At 40.1% G+C, this 20,563-nt stretch overlaps 1 pseudogene; it reads right to left on the bottom strand.

Moving 5' to 3' along the window:
* Positions 1-512: 512 nt before the first annotated feature.
* LOC116270843 lies at positions 513-591 on the bottom strand (annotated as a pseudogene).
* Between the last annotated feature and the right edge of the window lie 19,972 nt (positions 592-20,563).

The raw sequence follows: 20,563 nt of genomic DNA, 5'->3' as shown, positions 1-20,563 counted from the left end.
CAAAAATCTCTAGCTCCTGGAATAAAAACGTTTATCCTGTGAACATGTAATTATTTAGTACCTAGTCTTCTGGGAAAGGTAAAAGCACAAGAAAGAGAAATAAGATACACTTTCCTAAGAGTTACTCAGGACAATATTCTAAAATACTTTGTTAAGGCTTACATTCACATAGGAGAATCATGCCTGACATCTTAGAAAAGCTAATTAGACAAGACAGCGAAGAAGTGTCATATCACTTGTATCTCCCCTTCCCAGTCCAGTGGGCTCAAAGCGCTCTCCTGTTCACTTCTGCTCTTTCTCCCGTTAGATTTTGAGCTCCTTGAGGTAAAATACGACTTGGAAGGATGTTCTTGTTTTATTTCAGGTCATGAATAATTAAGCTAAGATGATAAGTTGCTTGCTCTGAAAAGGTAAAAACTAGAAGATCACTAATAGTGAAACAATGTTCAAAGTGCATGGCAAAGGGCTGGTTCTTTATGGAGTTTTTTTTGTTGTTGTTTTTGTTTTTTTTTTTAAATATGGAACGCTTCACGAATTTGCGTGTCATCCTTGCGCAGGGGCCATGCTAATCTTCTCTGTATCGTTTTTAGAGAGGGTGGGGATTGTGCATGTTTTGCTAGGAAAAGCCTAGGATGTCAGTATTTCTACTTATATCCTTAAATGCCTAGTCGAATGTATAACATATAATACTAGTGATCGTAATAATAATTTATTGAGCTCATATTTAATTTAAAAATCCTATGATATAGGTAAAGTTTTAATCCCCACATCATACATGACGAAACAGATATGCAAACACCATCTGGTTTGTTTAGTGAGAGTAGAGGAAGCTCCACTCTGTCCTCTGTCCACCAGAATGGATAAGGAGGGGGTTTGGGACAAGTTAGGACTTCTGCCAGGGCCTGGAGAATAGATACAGGTCAAATGAGGAATCGGCTGGGGAGGCATGCTCCCTGGCAGAAGGAAGGAATGCTAATATGCTTGAGAAGGAGGGAAGAAATAAAGGTGAGCATGCTTGAGTATCAGGTTCAGGTTGGTGTCCTCCATGCAGGGTTGAGCAGACAGGCAGTAGAAACTGTAGTTAGAAAGGTGATTGGAGTGGACCCAAGAATGGCCATTGATGGCCTTCATGGATGACCTTGAAACCTGGGCTGAGAGCCTTGGCTTTTATTCTGTCCACACTGGGGAGCTCCCAGAAGCTTTGAGTAGGGGTGATACGGCTTGGCTGTGTCCCCACCCAAATCTCATCTTGAATTGTAGCTCCTATAATTCCCACATCTCGTGGTAGGGACCTGGTGGGAGGTAATTGAATCATAGGGGCAGATCTTTCTCATGCTGTTCCCATGATAGTGAATATGTCTCATGAAATCTGATGGTTTTATAAAGGAGAGTTCCCCTGCACACGCTCTCTTGCCTGCTGCCATGTAAAAAGTGTCTTGCTTCCCCTTTGCCTTCCGCCATGATTGTAAGGCCTCCCCAGCCATGTGGAACTGTGAATCAATTAAACCTCTTTCCTTTATAAATTACCCAACCTCGGGAATGTCTTTGTTAGTAGCACGAGAACAGCCGAATGCAAGGGGAAACAATGTCCCAGAAAAAGGCTATTCTAGGACAGCTGTGTCAAGAATTAGAAAAGGTCTGAGGCACCGCAGCTCAAAGTCCCTATTCAAAGAAATAAAGACATTTGGAGAAAGTACTAATTAAAGAAGAGAGAAGAAGATGAATTTATCTTTGTCTTGGTTGAGTTGGGGATTGAGATGCCCAAGTCAGGTGGCCATCTCTAGCAGGCAGTTGGAACTATGGGGCTATGGAGTGAGCAGCAGAATGGGGCTGGAGTAGATTTTTGAAGTTGCTAATAAATGAGATCTCTGAGTAGAAGAATAAGAAACAGGAAGAGCAGAATTCCAGGACCAAATACTATGCACCTGTTCTATTTGGGGTCGGGAAGAAAAACCAAGGCAGCAGATGGGCAAAACAGTAAGTGAAATCTGGAATGTAATGAGCTTCTGCATTTTATTAAAAAATACCCTCTTGTATACGATTAACTGTCTCATGTGCTCATTTCTCATGTGTGTGTTTATCCAGTGAATTTTTCTTCCCAACTTCCGGCAAGACACTTCTACCACGCTGCTTGCCAACTGGGAATCTTGCCAGGACCTTAAACTTAATATTTCCCAAATTGAACTTGGCTTCTCAGTTTCCAAACTTGTCCTGTGTTCTGTGTCCTCTCTTAGTATGAAAATTTCCCATCTTCCAGGCTCAAGCCCTTCAACTGTATTCCACTTGTTTCCAAGGCCCAGAAGGTTGACCTCTGTGCTGCTTATAACTGCCTGACCTGCTCTCCCACACCACTGTGCTTGAGTTCAGGCCCCCAGTGCCTTTACCTGGGGATGTGGCAGTAACCTCTTCATTCATCTTCTCGAGTTTGCACTGTCTGCACTCTAATCCGTCTTAAACACCGCTGCTACCAGACTCATCTTTTGGTATCTGATCTCCTGACTCACCCGATCCTCTTAAGGATCCTGCATGGCTTCTATTTGTTGACAGCAGTCATTTCACATTTGGTACCCCAAATGAAATCTTGTCCAGAAACTCTAGTATGTCAACTAGACAAAAGCAGACTGTCCCAGTCACAACAGGGTCATATCCTGGATCGTCGCCCATTCTGTTTTCACAACACCCAGAGCTCAGCAAAATAGATTTTGAAGACATGCCAGCTTCCTGAGCCTCACAGTAATGGACACCCCAAGTTAACTCCCATTGTACTTTTCCCATCTATGGCCTGTTATTGCCAACTGTGTCTCCTCCAGTTGAATCATTGTGGAACAGTTATTTCCATCTTCCGTCTTGGCTTCCCCACTTTTTATCCTTTGCTCATTTGAATAGAATTCTCTTTTGTTTAGAAAATCTGCATAAATCCTAATCCTGTCTTTCAAGACCCACCTCAAAGGCTTTCTCAGTGCAGAGTTCCCGTCTCAGTTCATTCCCCTTAATTTTAAGTACTCTCTCTTTCTGCTCAACCCCTCATTGCTTATTATCTGAGTCTCTCTTAGGCACCTATCGCTTTCTGCTTCGTACGAGAATTATTTAGTGTCAGTCTTTTCTCCGCTTGTAGACTTGAGATCAAGATAATTGATCAACTTGCCCTTGTATTCTTTCTCAAGGATTGGGAAACATCTTGAGCTTGTTGCTCACAATTATTTGCAGAGAGAACACCAGTATTTTGAGCATCCTGAAGGCAGGAATGAGGACTCCATCACCATTGTGCATTTCCTGTCATGCAGAGGTCAGGTCAGGCTGACAGCAGACCTCATAATGAGCATAAAAAGCTGGCAGGCATTTCGTTTTGCTTTGCAGCTGTAATGTGTACTCTCACCTGTTCAGCTGCCTTTTGAAAGTCATTGATACAGACCTTCAGAGAGCCACAAAAGAACAGTTCGTCCATCTAGTATGGAGGTGAGGAGAGCAATTACCCTGATTCTGTTCATGGTGTTCATAGGCTAAAAGAGGTAAAATGCATTTCAGATAATTAGAGGCAGGATCTTAAAATGTATAATAATAATCTTTGTTATGCATCTTCTACCCGAGGTCATTTTTCCAGTAAGTATTTTATGGCATGTTTCCTTTGAGGTAATTTGCTGCATGCCACTGTCTTTGGGGCAGACCTTCTGAAGGAGCCTGAAAAGAATCTAAAGTAACAGTTTAGATCTTTTATAGTTTTGTATCTCCAGTGAGGTGCATAGATGGTTTGAGTTGAAAGAACTTGGAAGACTGTGGCAATAAGCTTCTGGTAAGGGCAGTAGGAAGTCTGAAGGAATAAATTAAAGTACTAGATGCACTTTATACTGCTCAACTGCTCAGCATGAGTCAGTCCTAACTTCCCAGCTTGGGTCACAAGTTTATCTTCTCAAAGGGCTGTGAAAGCAGCCACAATGGCAGGGGATGATGGATAAAGTTGTCCTGAGGAAGGGTGTGCATAGAAGTTCTGTTTGGGTTTTAAATTCCCCAAGAAGGTTCAAGAATTTTTTGTAGTCTAAATTCAGTAAATGAGAAGAAAAAGCAGGGGACAGGGGAGGCTCACATCAATCATTTGTCTTAATTGTATACATTTCAATATCACATAGAAAAAGTTTGCTTATAAGTATGAAATCACAAGGGGATTAAAAAATTTAAAAAAATACCTACTTTTAAGTGTTTAATTAAATTCAAGTTCCTTCATATATGTCTTTCTCTTAATGCACAAAGGCCTAGAGATATGCCTGTTAGAACAAGTTCCTCATCTCTCTTGCAGTTGAAGTGGCTCTTGGTTTTCCATTGATAAGAAAAATCAGATTTTAAAAAAATGATAACTCATTGTCCTTTGGAAATGGAAACTATATGCATAGTTCCTAAGCCAATGATATAATTGGACATTTTAGTGTAATTTCTTTGATTCTCATATTCACAGTAGTCATATGTTAAATATGGGCTCATTCATAGACATTATAATGTAAGAATGCTAAAAAAAAGGCCTAGAAAATAAAATATCTGTGCCTTGGTTTGAAGTGGAATTCAAAGCTCCCCAGACATTTCACAAAGAATGGATTCGCAATGTTTACCTCAAACACTTTGCAATATAAAGCAGGGCCTAAGAATTTTGCTTTAGAGTCATATTGCTTGGTTGAAATTCCAGCTTTACCAGTTTAGCTGTGTGACCTTAGTCAAGCCACTTAACTTCTCTGTACCTGTATTTTCCCAGCTGAAAGTGGAAATGAGCACAGAACATGTCTGTTTTAGTCAGCTTTTATTACAGTCCTGTTGTGTAACAAATAGCCCCTTCCCTAAACAAATTTAGTGCCTTATAATCACAGATATTTTATTTCTCCTTCAATTATCTGTAGATCAAGTATGGCAACTCTGTTATTGGCTGACAGTTGGATTCAGATCTATTCCACTGATATGAGACTGAAAGAGCAGTGGTCCTCTGAGGTCAATGTGAGGAGCATGAGAGAATGAACTGAACCATTTAACAACCCAGGCAGAGCCTTTGCTTGCATCTATTTACATTTCATTGGTAAAGCAAGTCATATGGCCAAATTTAACATTGAGGGGTGGGTCATCATGCTTTTCCCAGGGAAGGAGGAAGGGACAGGGAGTAGTTGCTGAACAATAACATCTACCTCACTATCCTGGGGTTGCTGTGAGTGATAACTGATGTAATACACATTTGCTTGTGTCATCGTAAAAGATCAAGACGTAGTTCTCATTATTATTATTTCTTACAAAAAAGATGGTGCCGTAAACTGAAAGGAAAACAAAGGACAAAAGGACCTCTGAGAACCCAGTCAGGCGATACTGAGATTCATGGTCCAATTTGCCCTGAGTCTCTCCTTTATTGCTAACTTCTTCCTCTGCTGTTGTAGAACCTGAAGGACCGTTAGCAATCTTGGAACAGAGGGGAGAAATTCATCTCTCTCTTCTCTCTCTCTTCCTCATCCAGGCTGATGCTTAGTTGAGCACTGACAACTCCTTTCATAATGGTCCAAAAGTGTCACAAATTTGATGTCTTGGGGCCTATGGTAGTGAGTCAAGAATCTTAGGAAGTGCATAACTTCTATTACTTTTCTCCTCTCCTCTCCTCCCCCTTCTCCTTCCCTTCCCTTCCCTTCCCTTTCCTTCTCCTCCCCTCTCTTCCCCCTCCCTCCCTCCCCCCTCCCCCTCCCTCCCTTCCCCCTCCCCCTCCCTCCTCCCTTTCCTTTTCCCTTCCCTTCCCTCCCCTCCCTTTCCTTTCCCTCCCCTTTCCTTCCCCTCCCCTCCCCTTCTCTCTCCCCTTTCCTTCCCCTCCCCTCCCCTTCTCTCTCGTCTTCATTCCCTTCCCTCTTTCCTTTTCCTTCCTTCCTTCCTTCCTTCCTTTTTCCTTTTATTTTTATTTATTTATTTTTAAACAAAATGAAATTTCCATCAGGTTAATAGATTATATCACAGTATTTACTATAACCATTAACTCATAGAGTGAGTTTGGTTTGGTGTCTTGGAAGTAGACGCTGAGACAGAGTTTGGGACACAAGATGTTTACTAAGCATTAACACCCATGAAAACAAAGAGTGGGAAGTAAGATTGGGAAAAAGAAGTCAAACTGTGTTATAAGTCTGATGAAGCCTCAACGAACCAGACATAGACTCTGAAGCCAGCATAGCCCTCCAGAGCTGTCCTGAGTTGAATTGAGATGACTAATCATTTAAATTTCTGAATAGATCAGTCATTTGACATGGGCTGCCCAAGAAGGGACATGGTTTGGGTATGGTGACTCTGCAAAAGGCAGAGCCTGAAGGAGTTGGCAGCTGGAGGTTGCGTGGAGATTGTACACCTACAACTGGGCAGCAAGCTCTTCCTGAAAAGGAATCTGGGAGGTGCTTCCCATGTTGACCACATGATCTAGCTCATTGTACGCATTTAATAAATGTTAGCCGTTATTATTATTGCTATTTATCCTTGATATCTGTGTATGTACATTTTTTCTATCTCAGCCTTCTTCCTGTCCCCACAACTGCCCCTAGATGACATTATTTTCCTCCCATGCTTGGCACAATCCCTAAGAGAGCTGTTTTTGATGCTGAGGGCTGTGATGGTAGTAAGACCCATCCGGCTCCTTTGGCTCTGAGCCCTGGAGAACAATCTGGCGTTTACTCTTGAGTTTTCAATCTCAGCTTATCCAACCTCAAGCAGGGACAGTGGATACCCCAGCAGAACCCCAATGTCCATTAGACTTGGATCTCTGCCCAAAGTCTATTATAAACAATACCATAAAGCCTCTCAGATATGATTCTATCATTCCAAGAAGGAGTATAGATATTTGAAAAACTAGGCTCATATCTTTTTTTTTTTTTTTTGAGATGGAGTCTCATCTCGCCTGTTGCCCAGGCTGGAGTGCAAAGCCATGATCTCGGCTCACTGCAACCTCTGGCTCCCAGGTTCAGGTGATTCTTCTGCCTCAGCCTCCTGAGTAGCTGGGACTACAGGCATGCACCACCATGCCCAGCTAATTTTTTATTTTTAGTAGGGACGGGACTTCATCATGTTGATGAGGCTGGTCTCGAACTCCCGACCTCAGGTGATTTATCTGCCTCAGCCTCCCAAAGGGCTAGGATTACAGGCATGAGCCACCATGCCTGGCCAACTAGGCTCGTATCTTATAGAATAATGGAATGTTGAAATAAAAGAAAAATTAAAATCAGCTTGTTCATTTTCTTTCTCTTAAAGTTGATGAAACCAAAACTTAGAGAGCCATATGTTCTCATTCACTCAACTCTTTATTGGCAAGAATTGGGGTGGAGCCTGGAATCTTAGACCAGTCATTTTCCATGTCATCATACAGTATTTAGATGGCACTGGCATTTTAAAATGTAGCTCAGAGTTGGAATTGAATTTGCTGGGTGTCGTGGCTCACCCCTGTAATCCTAGCAATTTGGGAGGGCAAGGCGGGTAGATTACCTGAGATCAGGAGTTCGAGGCCAGCTTGGCCAACATAGCTAAACCCTGTCTCTATTAAAAAAAAAAAAAATACAAAAATTAGCCTGGCATGGCTGTGGGTGCCTGTAATCTCAGCTGCTCAGAAAGTAGAGGCATGAGAATCGCTTGAAGCTGGGAAGCAGAGGATGCAGTGAGCCGAGATCATACCACTGCACTCCAGCCTGGGAGTCAGAGTGAGACTCCATCTCAAAAAAAAAAAAAAAAAAAAAAAAAAAAAAGGTTAGAATTGGACAATGTGGTTCAAATCCTGGCTCAAACACTTAGAAGCCATGAAATTATGGGCAAGGGACTTAACCTCTATCAATGTCAATTTTCTCATTTTTAAGAGGCTACTTTGTAGTTGTGACAGTTAAATTAGAAGTGGATGAAAATGACTTCGATTCTATGATGATGGTTTTAATCACAAATCTTATTTGTATTTAGAAACATACAGTGAAGCTGCCTTACAAGGGAGTATGTCTGGTATCCAGTACCACAATGATGCAGTATATCAATAATACAACACCTCAGTAACATACAAAACTAAACATGTGTGGTGGCTCATGCATCTGGGGTCAGCTTTGGCTAAACTGGCCACCTCCACTGATTTTGACTGGGCACACTCACATGCCTGGGTGTCAGCTGGCTGTTGGCTAATCTAGGATGGCCATTCTTGGGTCAGTTGCAATCACTCAGCTCTGCTCCATGTGTCTCTCCTCCTCTAGCAGGCTATCCTGGGCATGTTGTCATGGTGGTGGTAGCAGCACAAGAGAGGAAGTATTCAGGCATCTTAAGGCGTAGGCTTGGACTTCCATGCCATCATTTTTTATTCTTTTTTATTGTCTAAAATGAGTCACGTGACCATCTCCAGGGTCAGAGGAGAAGGGCACTACAAAGTCACGTGGCAGAATGAAAAGGGCAGGGGAGAAAGACCACACCACTTGATGGGAGTTGCAGTCACATGGCAAAGATAGTGGACATAGAAAGGGGTGGAGAATTGAGGCCATTAATGTAATCAGTCTAGCACTGGGAGACATTTTACAATATGCCTCAGTTGACCCCACTGTATACAGGGTCCATGATGCTCTATTCCATGTTGATTTCTGCTTAGGAAGGATCTTTATAGTGAGATTCCTTTACACTTGAGTGAAATATTATAATTCTCTCCTCATCATTATCCAGGGCTGACATCCCACCCCAGAGGATCAATTCTTCCTCTCTTTACCCACCAGCTCAATGGGAACACAGAGTTTTAGAGGTGGAAGGAAGGGGCCTTACAGTCTGTTTTATTTTGCAGATGGAGAACCCAAGATCCAGAGGGTTTTAGCAACTTGTCTAATGTCATCCAGTTCCTAGGAAGGGATCCAAGACTGGGATCCCCATTGTGCTGACCATCAAGCTCAGGTCTTTCCACTGTTCCCTCCCATCTAATCTTTTCTGCCCAGACTTATCTTATAGGAGGAAGGGGTGCCCATCTGCATAGTGTAGTTTGAAGGAATATTGGACAGAACCCCGCTGCCTGTCATTCCATTATCTTTCTATTCCTTTAACTTGGACAGCTTTGGTTCTTTAAGTCATTTATTATAAGACAATATACTTTAATGAGTACTCTAGCAGGGAATGGGAATAATGGTGTATGTGTCTGATAAAAGGGTTTGAGATTATTGGTAAAATAGAAGTTAAAGGCAAAAAAAGCTTCCAGACTGAAGTGCTTCGTGAACTTTAAAGTATGCTCATATCTCGTAGGATCTTGTTAAAATGAAGATTCTGATCCAATAAGTCTGAGGCAGGACCTGAGACTGTGCAGTTCTAGAAAGCTCCTTGGTGCTGCTGGTCCAGGAAACCCTCTTTGAGTAGCAAATGGCCGGTTCATCTCTCCAAGAGGGCTTCCTGTGAAGATGGAATGCTGTGTATCTACACCGTCCAAGACATCAGCCACTAGCCACATGTGGCTATTCAGCAGTTGAAATGTGGGCCAGTGCTGCTAAGGAAATACATGTTAAATTTTATTTAATTTAAATTAATTAAATGTGGCCAATGGCAAATGATCAGTGCAGGTCTTGAGAAGAGGACCTATGTCCTATTTAGCTCTGCATCTCTTAGAATGGTGGTTGTCAATAAATGTTTGTTATATGAAAGGAGCATGTTGCCTGAGACAGGGGCTGAAAGACACAGCTCAAATATTATTTGTTCCTAGGAACTGTGTTTAGGTAATGTGGCACAGTGGATAAGACCACAGAGTCTAGAGCTTGCCAGACTGGATTTGAATATGGGCTCTGCCATTTATTAACTGTGTCACCTTGATTTTCCGTGCTTCAGTTTCTTCATCTGTAAAATGGGAATGAAATAATGTATTTCTTATAGAATTGTGTGTATACATGGAATGATTTAATATCTGTAAAATTCTTAGAATTCTTCTAGAATGTATTGACTTAGTCATGTCCGTATGGTCTTACCAAGGTAGAACCCCGCCTGAATTAAGCCCTGAAGTATCTTTGCATTCTTTTCACCTCTCTGAAAAACTGAGGACTACACATGAGCTCCCGGTTTTTTTGGCAGAGGGGATTCTTTCACGCTGCGGATGTTCCTTTGGACAATTAAATCTTGTTGTGTTGTAAATCCAAAAGTGTTTAAGCAAACCCCATCCCTAAATGGAGGCAATTCATCAGCGAAAGCGTCTGGGGTGAGGAGGAGAAGCGAGCTGCTGAAACAATGAGATCAGCCTTCAGAACCAAACAGGGTAATGATAGCTGGCCCCACAGAAGATACAACTGCTAGGAAATTCTGCACCCGTGTTTATACAAAACCAAGCAGGAAATGTTTGCCAGTGGAATAAATAAAGAAGCCTTCTGGTTACATAATGCTTCGTGGTGCCCTAGTTTGAGGCCGTTTTGGAATGGTTGCTGGGTCTAGGTTTGAATTTTGGAGATCAGGCTGCTTGTCTCCTCTTTTTGTTTGCTTACTTCAGACACTCGAAGCATCATTCTTCTCCGGTTCCCTAAAGGCCTGAGTGAACGCTGGACCAGGACATGACTTCATCGCTCTGGCTTAAGACAGCCCTCATGTTCTACTTCATTTCTGAACCCCTGACCCTGGGATACATTTAGAATGGGGGCAGAGGCTGATGGACTGGGGGCGATGGGGCTCAGGGCCAATTTTCCCATGTGCCTAGAGAAAAGGAAGCTCTGCTATTCCTAAAAACACATTCAATCATTGAGATCCAGATATGTGCCAAGCATGATGCCAGGCACGGCCCCAGGCTCTCCCAACCTTGCAATGTAAGCAATTATTATCTTCAGATACCAAGTGGTTTTAAGTAACACGTTCTGGGTCAGAAGCTAGGGTGGGTTGGCCCCTAAGTCACTGCTTTTTCTCCTCGTTATACTACCTTTCCTGGATTAGAAACAAAAGCAGATATTTCAGCTCAGTTGTGTGTGCCCCTGTTTAGCCCAGGAAAGCAAAGGGTTCTTTGTGGGAAAAAAAAATCTAATTGTAAAAATTCAAAAGAAAGTCCTTATGAGTCAACCAATTTTAATTTGTGTAGATGAGCAAATTTGTTATTGCACACTTTGAACTTCTCAGTACCCTGAAAAGAGAGTCGCCATCTCCCAACCCTAGTGCACATTTTATGAAAGCATTTATAGAGCACCTGCTGGATACCATGGCTGCATGTTCGTTCTGGGAAGCAAGTGCAGCAAGGGCAAAGGCCTCACTTCGTTCTGACGGACTGATGAGCTTGGTGAAACCCAGTTTTTCTGGCCTGAGCCTTGGTTTGAGTAAAAAATGTTACGGTTCTGGAGCCCTCTGAAATTCTAGGGTGTGGTGAACTCGGTGAGGATCTAGGCCTCTCTAGATAAAAACTGTGCTCTCTTGTCTCTTATCTCCTGGAGAGGCTCTTGCAGCCCATTCAGAAATTCTAGAACAGTTGAGAAAGCAGACACCTCTCACTATCTAGTGGGACTGAAGGAGAACTAAAGGGAAAACAGAAGTGGTCAGTGTGGCGATATCTGATGTTGCCTGGTCTTTTGCTACATCTCCGGTACTGTTATAAGCATGATATCTGGACTGCATTTACTTGTTTAGTTAATTACTCTAGTGATGTAGAGCAGTAGGTGGGGCATGTGTGTGAATCCAGGAAGCTAAGAGGGTGGACAAGGGTTTGCAAGTGGATGGAAAAGGATGCTTTCAGTCTGGGTGGCTGGCTAAGTGATTTGAGGTTCACAGTGGTGGCCCCAAAATTTCTGATTAGGAGGGCTCAGGAGCCTGCAGTTCAGTTGGAAAAAGATATATGGAACCGGTTTTGAAGCTTCCTTGCCTGACACATAAGTGATTTTTGCTTAGTGTGCATGCTTATTAGTAGGGGGATGTCTGTTCGGTAGAGATTGTGGGGCTGGACTCCTGCTTATAAACCTGTTCCATGGTATTGTCGATTGGTCTTCAGAAGATCTTCTCCATACCAGGGGCAAAGAATCTGAAATTACATCAGACAGATGACAAAGTACATCAAATAAATGAAGACTCATTTATTAATATTCTGCATGTCCTCTGCAGGTTTGCTTCTTCTAAGTTTATTTTTTGAGGATTAATTTACATTCAGTGAAATGCACAGATCTTAAGTATACAGTTTGAATTTTGACAAATATATATTCCCATGGATCCACCACCATAGTCAAGATTTAGAACATTTTCATCCCCCTAGAATGTCCCTTTGTGCCCCATTCTAGTCAATTCCTGCCGCTCCATCCACCCCAGGTAACCTTTGTTCTTATTTTTTATCACTAGAGATTAGTTTTACCTGATCTAGAATTTCATATAAATGGAATCCAACAATATTCACTACTTTGAGTCTGGCTGCCTCCCTTAGTGTATTCTTCTTGAGGTTCATCCACATTGTTGTGTGTATCAAGAGTTTATTCCTTTTAACTACTGAATGGTATGCCACTGTATGATTATACCACACTTCAAAACATCTAATCTTGCTGATGGACATTTGAGTTGTTTCTTATTTTTGGCCATTACAAATAAAACTAGTGTGAAAGTTCATGTACAAGACTTTTGTTGGCATATGCACTTATTTCTTTTGTGTAGATACCCAGTAGTGGAATTGCTGGGTCAGAGGAAAAGTGTATGTTTTATGTCATAAGAAACCACCAAGCAGTTTTCCAAGGCAGTTGTGCCATTTCACACTCTTACTCAAGACTTTCTCTTAAACAATTAGCAGCACAGAAAGGGAGACTTTTGTACTACTTTCTCTCACCACCCCCATCTCCTTTTTGCCTTGTTAAACCAGTCAATTCTAGACAATTTCAACATATGGCAGGACTCAATAATAAACATTCAGATTATTCAGGCTCTCCATTTACTCATTCAGTCTGTAAAAAAAAAAAATCATTGTTTCACTAGATACAAAGAAATAAAAGGGTGGACTTCAAAATCTAAGGAGAAAGCAACAACTAACTTTGCACTTAATGATGGCTATTAAATCACCTTCAGATCATGGAAAAAGCAAACATATTTACTCTTGCCACTTCCATTAACATACTAGAGTTCACACCAGTGCCATAAGGCAAGAAAAAGAAAAACAGGCATAGAGATTGAAAGGAAGAATACAACTCTTTACTCACAAATGGCATTTTTATCTATGTAGCAATCCTGAGAAATCGACACAAGAGCTTCTAGAATTAATATATAAGTGTATCCAACAGCAAACAATTGAAAATAAAATTAAAAATACCATTTAAAGTAGCATCAAAAAGCATAACATACTTAAATTTATTTCTAACAAAATGTGCAAGACTTGCACACAAAAAATACAAAACATTTCAGGCATGGAAAACCTAATAAATGGAAAACTATGCCATGTGCATGGTTTAGAAAACTCAATATCATTAACATGTCAGTTCTTCTCAAATTGCTCTCTAGCAGAAATTGGCAAATATTTTGTATAAAGGGACAGATAATAAATATTTTAGGTTTTGTGGGCTATATGATATTAATTGTGACTATCAAACCCTGACTTTGCAATGCAAAAGTATAGATAATAGGTAAATGAATAAGTGTGGCTGTGTCTCCATAAAACTTCATTTACAAAAACAGGTGGGGGGCTGGATTGTCCCTCTTCTATTGCCCATACGCTGAAAAACAAGAGGTAAAACCAGATGGACTCTAGAGTTGCTTCCAACTTTATCTTTTTCTAATTGTGCTAGACAAAGAGAGAATATAAGTTATACCTGCTTATTTGGCTGCTAATTCTCTTGCCAACCTTATCTTCCTGTATAAAAGGTAAGAATTAAGTCTACTTGGTAGTATTGATGGGAGGATTAAGTGAAATAATGTAAAAATCTGGGATGATGTCAGTCTTGTTCAAAGATATTCACACTTCCACTCCTCCCTGTTATATTCTCCCATTTGTTTTCAGAATTTAGCTTTAAGGTTTGGGAATCTAAATACTGTTTTCAATCAAGCAGCCGAGGCTTCAGATGACAAGCTTATGTGTGTCTGGAAAACCTGGTCTCATGATGTGCACACCTAGGACTGGTCCAGCTGTCATACTGCCATTTCTTAGTGTAGGGTGCTCGGGTTTGAATTTTGATAATCCCTATGGGACACCTCAGAAGGACTAGGCTTTATCTCCAAAGGGGTCATGGTGAGTAGAGTTTTGGCTTCATTTTCAAAGGGTCACAGTGAGTAGAGTTTAGGATGCCATAGGATTGCAGTCCAGAATCACCAGACACCTAGCTCCCATTCTTTTTTTAAGAAGACATGCTGCTTCTTGTAAACATTATACTCCAGCCTCCCAGCATAATCCCAAATAATGTCATTTCTGGGAAAAGTTGATAAGTGGTGAGAATTTAAGGCTTTTCATCTGTTGGGAATGAAAGTGGGTAGACATGCAGAAGTTTTCTTCTACCTTACGCAGTTGCACCTCTTCAGAATTCACTTTCCTTTCACTTTCTGGAATTGAGCTGGCCAGAGATGAGGGCTGGTATGCTGCTTCCTTCAGCCCTGCCCTGTGTGGCATTTGTCTTGCAACTTTCCCATGCTTGTTTCAACAGGAAAAAAAGCAAAGAGATTGACATATAGCTACCCCGAGGCTAGATTGTCACCGAAATAGATTTCTCCGAATAAAAATAAGGGCCGTTTTTGCTTGCAAGGCCTTGCAATGAAACAGAGTTAATAAAAACTGCATGGGAAACTCACATTGCAGCTATAAAAATATTAAAAAATAGAATTCTTAGCTAAAGTCAGCAGCGATTGTTGGCTCGAGGTAGAAATTAGGGAGTAAAACATTCTGAAACACTCATTGAAAGTGAAGAGACGAAAGAATTATTACCCTTTATCCATTTGTTTAACCCTTCAGAAGGAAAGCTAGAGTCACACTTACTTATAAAGTGATTAGGTACTGGGTTTTTAAGCGTAGGACAGACCATTTTCTCCTGTGGCTAATCTGTAACAAATAGAAAATAGAGCCACTTACAAATTAACACAAACAAACAAACATAAGAAACAAAGCTGCTCCAACAGGACAACTTGATAAGATCATTGACGAAAACGTCTACAACTTCATTCTTTCTTCTTTAGCCTCTGTCCCTGTGTGGGTATATCAGATGTCTCTGAGGTTAAAGCTTGTGTGTCCTCCTGGGCTGGAGGACAGGGACACCCTTCATCACTCTTCAGTCCCCAGTGCCCCATGTCATCATCTGGAGTATATTCTGGAACCCTAGAGGGATGGTTTGTTTCTACAGCTCCCCACTGGCAAAGATCTTTCCTCTAAGAATGGTGCTTCCAGGATCTCTCCAGGCTCAGTGTCAGGTGACACTAGATCATCAGGGAATGGTGATTGATTATCTGAGAAATTTATCTGTTTGCATTCAGGATTCACCAAGTTACTATTCTAATGGGAACTCACTAAATGGCTTCACTAATTCCCCCTTAGAACTACAAACATTAAAAGTCACAGTATCTAAGACAGGTGAGCTTTTACCTCCTGGTTGCTACAGGGGAATTTATAAGAATATTTAGAAGTGACCCAGGTTCCTTTCTTTCCCTCCCATTAAAGCACATAAACTCTGGCCATTTTCACAGGTTTTTGCTAATTAATACCACCACTGTGGAAATGGGGGCTGTTCTACAAACAAGCTGCAACAAATGGGATTTTTATGGCTGGTGGAAAAGTCTGGGGAATAATTAGCAGATCTATGGAAATCCCTTGACTCCGGGCATCTGCATGGTAATGGCCAACCCTGGAGATCACTCAGGGAAATGGGGTCGGACTTTCCACCTTAGGGCACATTTATATTGTCAGTTACAGCCTTCAAACTGCAGTGGGACAAATGTGGGAAAATATTTTGTGAAATGCTAGACAAATGAACCTGGTGTTGACCAATCTCAACTAGGAAAACTGGCTCTGCTTTGCTAAGTGCTGTACAGCAGCCAAGACTCGCAAACGAAATATTTTGATATCTTGTTAAACTTGATTCCCCAGAGGGAGGCGCATACATATACACATGATGGACTCGGGTCCTCAAGGTGGATGGCCAGAGAAGATTAGAGAAATGACTGGCTCGAGGCAGGAAGAGAGAACTGTGAGGTCATCTGGTCCAGAGGTTTGTACTCAAAGGATCCTTGGAGAGAATCCAGGGGGAATCTGTGAACTTGGATGGGAAAATAATTACATTTTTGTCTTCACTAACGTCTAATTGAAATATACTCTTTCTTTCTATTTCAAATGAGGACAAAAAATAATAAGAACATCAGCTATACCCATGATATTGACACAGTGGAAATCAAATATATCTTTATGTCATATTATAGTATAGATATCTCAAGACATCATCTCTGCCTATCACTTCTGTGAAATTATGATAGTTACTGAACCCACTGCTAGAGCTTCTTCTTTAGTGAGCTACTAAAGAAAATACGTATATTACTATATCACACATTTAAAACTATTTCGAGTACTGTGTTTTCTGTCATTAGGTTTTTGAGTAACTTTATATATTTTATCTACTTATGAGCATTATTCTGAGAACAGGACAGTCTTTATCACACTGCCAAGAGGTCCATAATACATGGCATAAGATCCCTTTCTTGCCCAATCTCCTCTATTTACAGCTGAGGAAATTGAGGCAGCACTGGCAAGTGGCAGAGAAAAAGCCAGAACCCTAAGGTGCTGTCTCTAAGTCTGTTCTCACCATTCTTCTGCAGGAGAAGAAAGTATCCTTTGTAAAAACAACATGGAATACTTTCTTAAAACAATGTTTTAACATGTAGGAATCAGGGATGATAAGTAATTCCCGAGGCTAGTGTTAGCTAGGGAATTTGTTTTCAAATTCAAATATACTTTTCTACCTTCATTTTAAAGTGTGGCCATTGCCAAGTTAAGTGAATGTTGTTATTTTAAAAAATTAACATGGAGACACAATGATGTGGGTTATATTTAAATAGTTCCACAGAATATGTTCCATGTTATTTTCTACACCCATAGCAGCAAGTTTTTCTCCTGCATATTTAAGGCAATTTGGAATTAAATTTTTAATCTGTGAACACTCCAACTGGGAGCCTCGGGAAGCTGGGTGTCAGATCAAGCTAGGTTACAATGAGTATGGATAATTTAAATTATCAACTTCATGTATTATCTAGAATGAGGTGCATTGATTATATACATGTGTACATGTACTTACTAGTGGAAAAGACAGGAAGCACATTCATTTCAAGTAGTCAATGTCTCTCATGAAAGTATTAGCTGATTCTACATCCTTGGTGTGAACATAAAGATTTAAGAATTTCAAATAAATTATCTCTTAATGGTTAAATTGGTGTCACATTTTCTCAAAGCAATTGATCCTGACACATTGTGGTTTTCTAAATTTCATAATTGGTGGAATTGTAAAACTGTAGCATGGAAAGGAATCTTACCTGTCATCTAATTCAGTAATTCTCGAACTTTAGATTTCTTGACCATTTGCTTTTTTCTTCTTTAGCAATTTATCAGATGGGACATACATAGGAGCACATTTATTCATCTATTTTGGCTTTAATTTTTATGTTTTAATTTTGAAATAATATCAGACTTATAAAAGAGTTACAAATATTGTATAATTTCAGTATACCCTCATCCAGACTCTCCAAATAGTAATATTTCTTGTAATTACAGTACAGTGACCAAAATGAGAAAATTAACATTGATACTATCCTATTGTCTAAGCTATAGGCTTTACTTAGATTTTATATTATTCCACTAATATCCTTTCCTTGGTCCAGAGTCCAATGTAGGACTGTATGTTGCATTTAGTTGTCACCTCTACTTATTCTCCTTTAATCTGAGACATTTCCTCAGTTTTTCTTTGTGTTTTGTGACATGGAACATTAAACATTTTGCCAGTGATTTTGTAAAATTTCCTCATTTTAGGTCTGTCTGATCTTTTTCATGATTCTTTTCAGGCTATGCGCTTTTAGTAGGAATACCATGGAAGAGCTATTGTGTCCTTCTCAGTGCAGCATATCAGGAGGCACGTGGTGTTGATATCTTATCACTGGTGATATTAAGTTTGATCACTTGGTTAACGGAGTGTCTGCTAGTTTCTCCACTATAAAATTACACATCTCCTGTTGTAATCAATAAGTATTCTGTGGGGATACGCTTTGAGACGATATAAAAATCTTGTTTCTCCTCTTACTTTCATCTGCTAATTTTAATCAATGATCTTGCTTGAAACAATTGTTAGGATTGTATGAAAAAGTTTGTTAAAGAGAAGATTCAATATTTAACATGAAATCCACAATTTTATTTTCTTGAGATTTAGCTTGGTTTTTATAATTACTTCATTACCTTGCTTAATTTCTTTCTCTCATTATTTATTTACATTCTCATTATAAATGCTATGAGAATGTGACAGTTACGAATGTGCACACAATCTAAATGTCCTTGCAAGATAGGTGTGGTAATTCCTGAAGTTTCTAATTGGATTTCAAGTCTTTAACAACACAGAAAAAGGCACAATGTGAATTACTTTATGCATGAATGTAATTTAATCACATCTCATGAGTACAGAAGAGCATAGTTATTTACACCTTCAAGGCTTCAAACACCTAATAAGTGCACACAATATTGAAAGGAAACCTCCATGTTACACAGGTGTCAAAATCATACATTTCATGTTGTACTCTAAGACTCATCAAAGTGAATTGAAGCCTCAAGAACAGAGAGGGAGAGTTGTGATCTAAAAATTTCTTGTATTTACATTTGGCCATCTACTTCAGTATTTTTATAACTCAAGTCTAGGTATATGTAAGTAAGCAGAAAAATAAAACTCCTACCTCGGATTTTTACATGCTGCTTTGGAAGGTGATGGAAGACTCTGAGATATATCTGGGCCTCCACAAAAGAGAAAAGAGCCTTGCCTGCTTGTTCTTGGAATGCATGGGGCCACCTGGTAGAGACCTATCTACAGCAATCCCCCAAAATGTGAATAAGAATTAGCTTCTGGCTGAGCACATTGGCTCACACCTGTAATCCCAGTACTTTGGGAGGTTGAGGCAGGTGGATTGCTTTGAGCTCAGGAGTTTTAGGCCAGCCTGGGCAACATGGTGAAACCCGGTCTCTACTAAAGACACAAAAATTAGCGGGGTGTGGTGGCACGCTTGTGGTCCCAGCTTCTCGGGAGGCTGAGGTAGGAGAATCACTTGAACTCCCAAGGTGGAGGTTGCAGAGTGAACCCAACCCCAGTCAAAAAAAAAAAAAAAAAAATCCTACTAGACTGATTCCCCACCCCCCCCGCCAGGGCCGACTCTCTTAAAATATAGACATATGTAATAGAGATGTTGCTACAGGAAGGATCATTTTTTCTTTTCCAAAATACCAAACAAAAAACAAAACAATTTCATAAACCTTTAGCTAGTTCCTGCTTCACTTCATCAGAAGCCATTGCTGTTTGTAAGTCCTCCAGTTCTTAGAAAACTCAAGTGCTGGAAATGTAACACCTCCATCACCTCTCATCCCTTGTTACTGTCAAAACTCTTTCCTAATGTCCACCTGAGGACCTGCATCAATAAAAACCTGATCTTTCAAAATCTAACCGTAATAGTAATGCCAGAACTTGTTTCTTGACCAACCCTTACCAACACTGTAATCAGCTCCTCAAAGGAAGATTTGAAAATATGATCATCAAGTATGTTGTGGACACAATGCTGAGAGGAAACACAATTTCTAGATAAGAGACTTAAATTGACTTTAAGATTGACTTCAAATCCAAAAGGCCATGACTGCTGAGTTTGGGCCAAATCTAACAAGTGGAAATGAACAGGGCTCTCTGTAAAATTGTTCACTTGGGTCAGAAATGATTTGCTGGCACAAGTACAGATCAGAGAGGGAGCAAATGGACAAAACAAAATAAAACGAAACAAAACCTTGGGAATTTTCACTGCAAATAAATTAAAGCTAGAGATGCAGAGTGGCTGGAAATGTAACTATTCCCACCCACTTCCATGTGCGGTCCTTGAATGCAGAATTTATTCAACTGGAAGTGAAGACCTTGACCGAAGTATTGAGGGCCTTGAGCTTATTTTCTTCTATATGACTATCTTTCAAAACCAAATGGTTTTTTAAAAAACAACCAAAAAAAAAAAAAAAGAAAAAGAAAAAAGAAAAAAAGAAGAGAAACAAAAGTCAAAGAAGATTTTGAAAGAAGTAATAACTGACCAATTTGACATTAAAAAACAAATATTTGATGCATATGAGAATTAAACTTTTATAATGCAAAACCATCTCAAGTGTTCTAGGTATAGATAATTATTTAATGACATCAAAATAGAGAGGTAGATGCAATAGTTTTCATCAAATTCACATTTGCAAATATTCTTTTGATACATAATCCCCTGTGTCAGTGTCAGAAAAATGGTGCTAATTTTGGAATAAAATCAGACCTTATTCTGGATTCACAAAATATTCGTCTATAAGAATGACGAATGAGAGATGAGAAAAAGAAATGTGAGTTGAGAGAAGATAAGGAAAGTTTTCTGCAGAACAGAAAGAGAACACATTTCCTACATCCTAAGCCTCTCTCCTGTTTTTATT

This window comes from Papio anubis, chromosome 16 (assembly GCF_008728515.1).
Source record: "Papio anubis isolate 15944 chromosome 16, Panubis1.0, whole genome shotgun sequence".
NCBI lineage: Eukaryota > Metazoa > Chordata > Mammalia > Primates > Cercopithecidae > Papio > Papio anubis.
The sequence above is the reverse complement of the archived record's forward strand: the minus strand, read 5'-3'. Positions and strand labels throughout refer to the sequence as shown.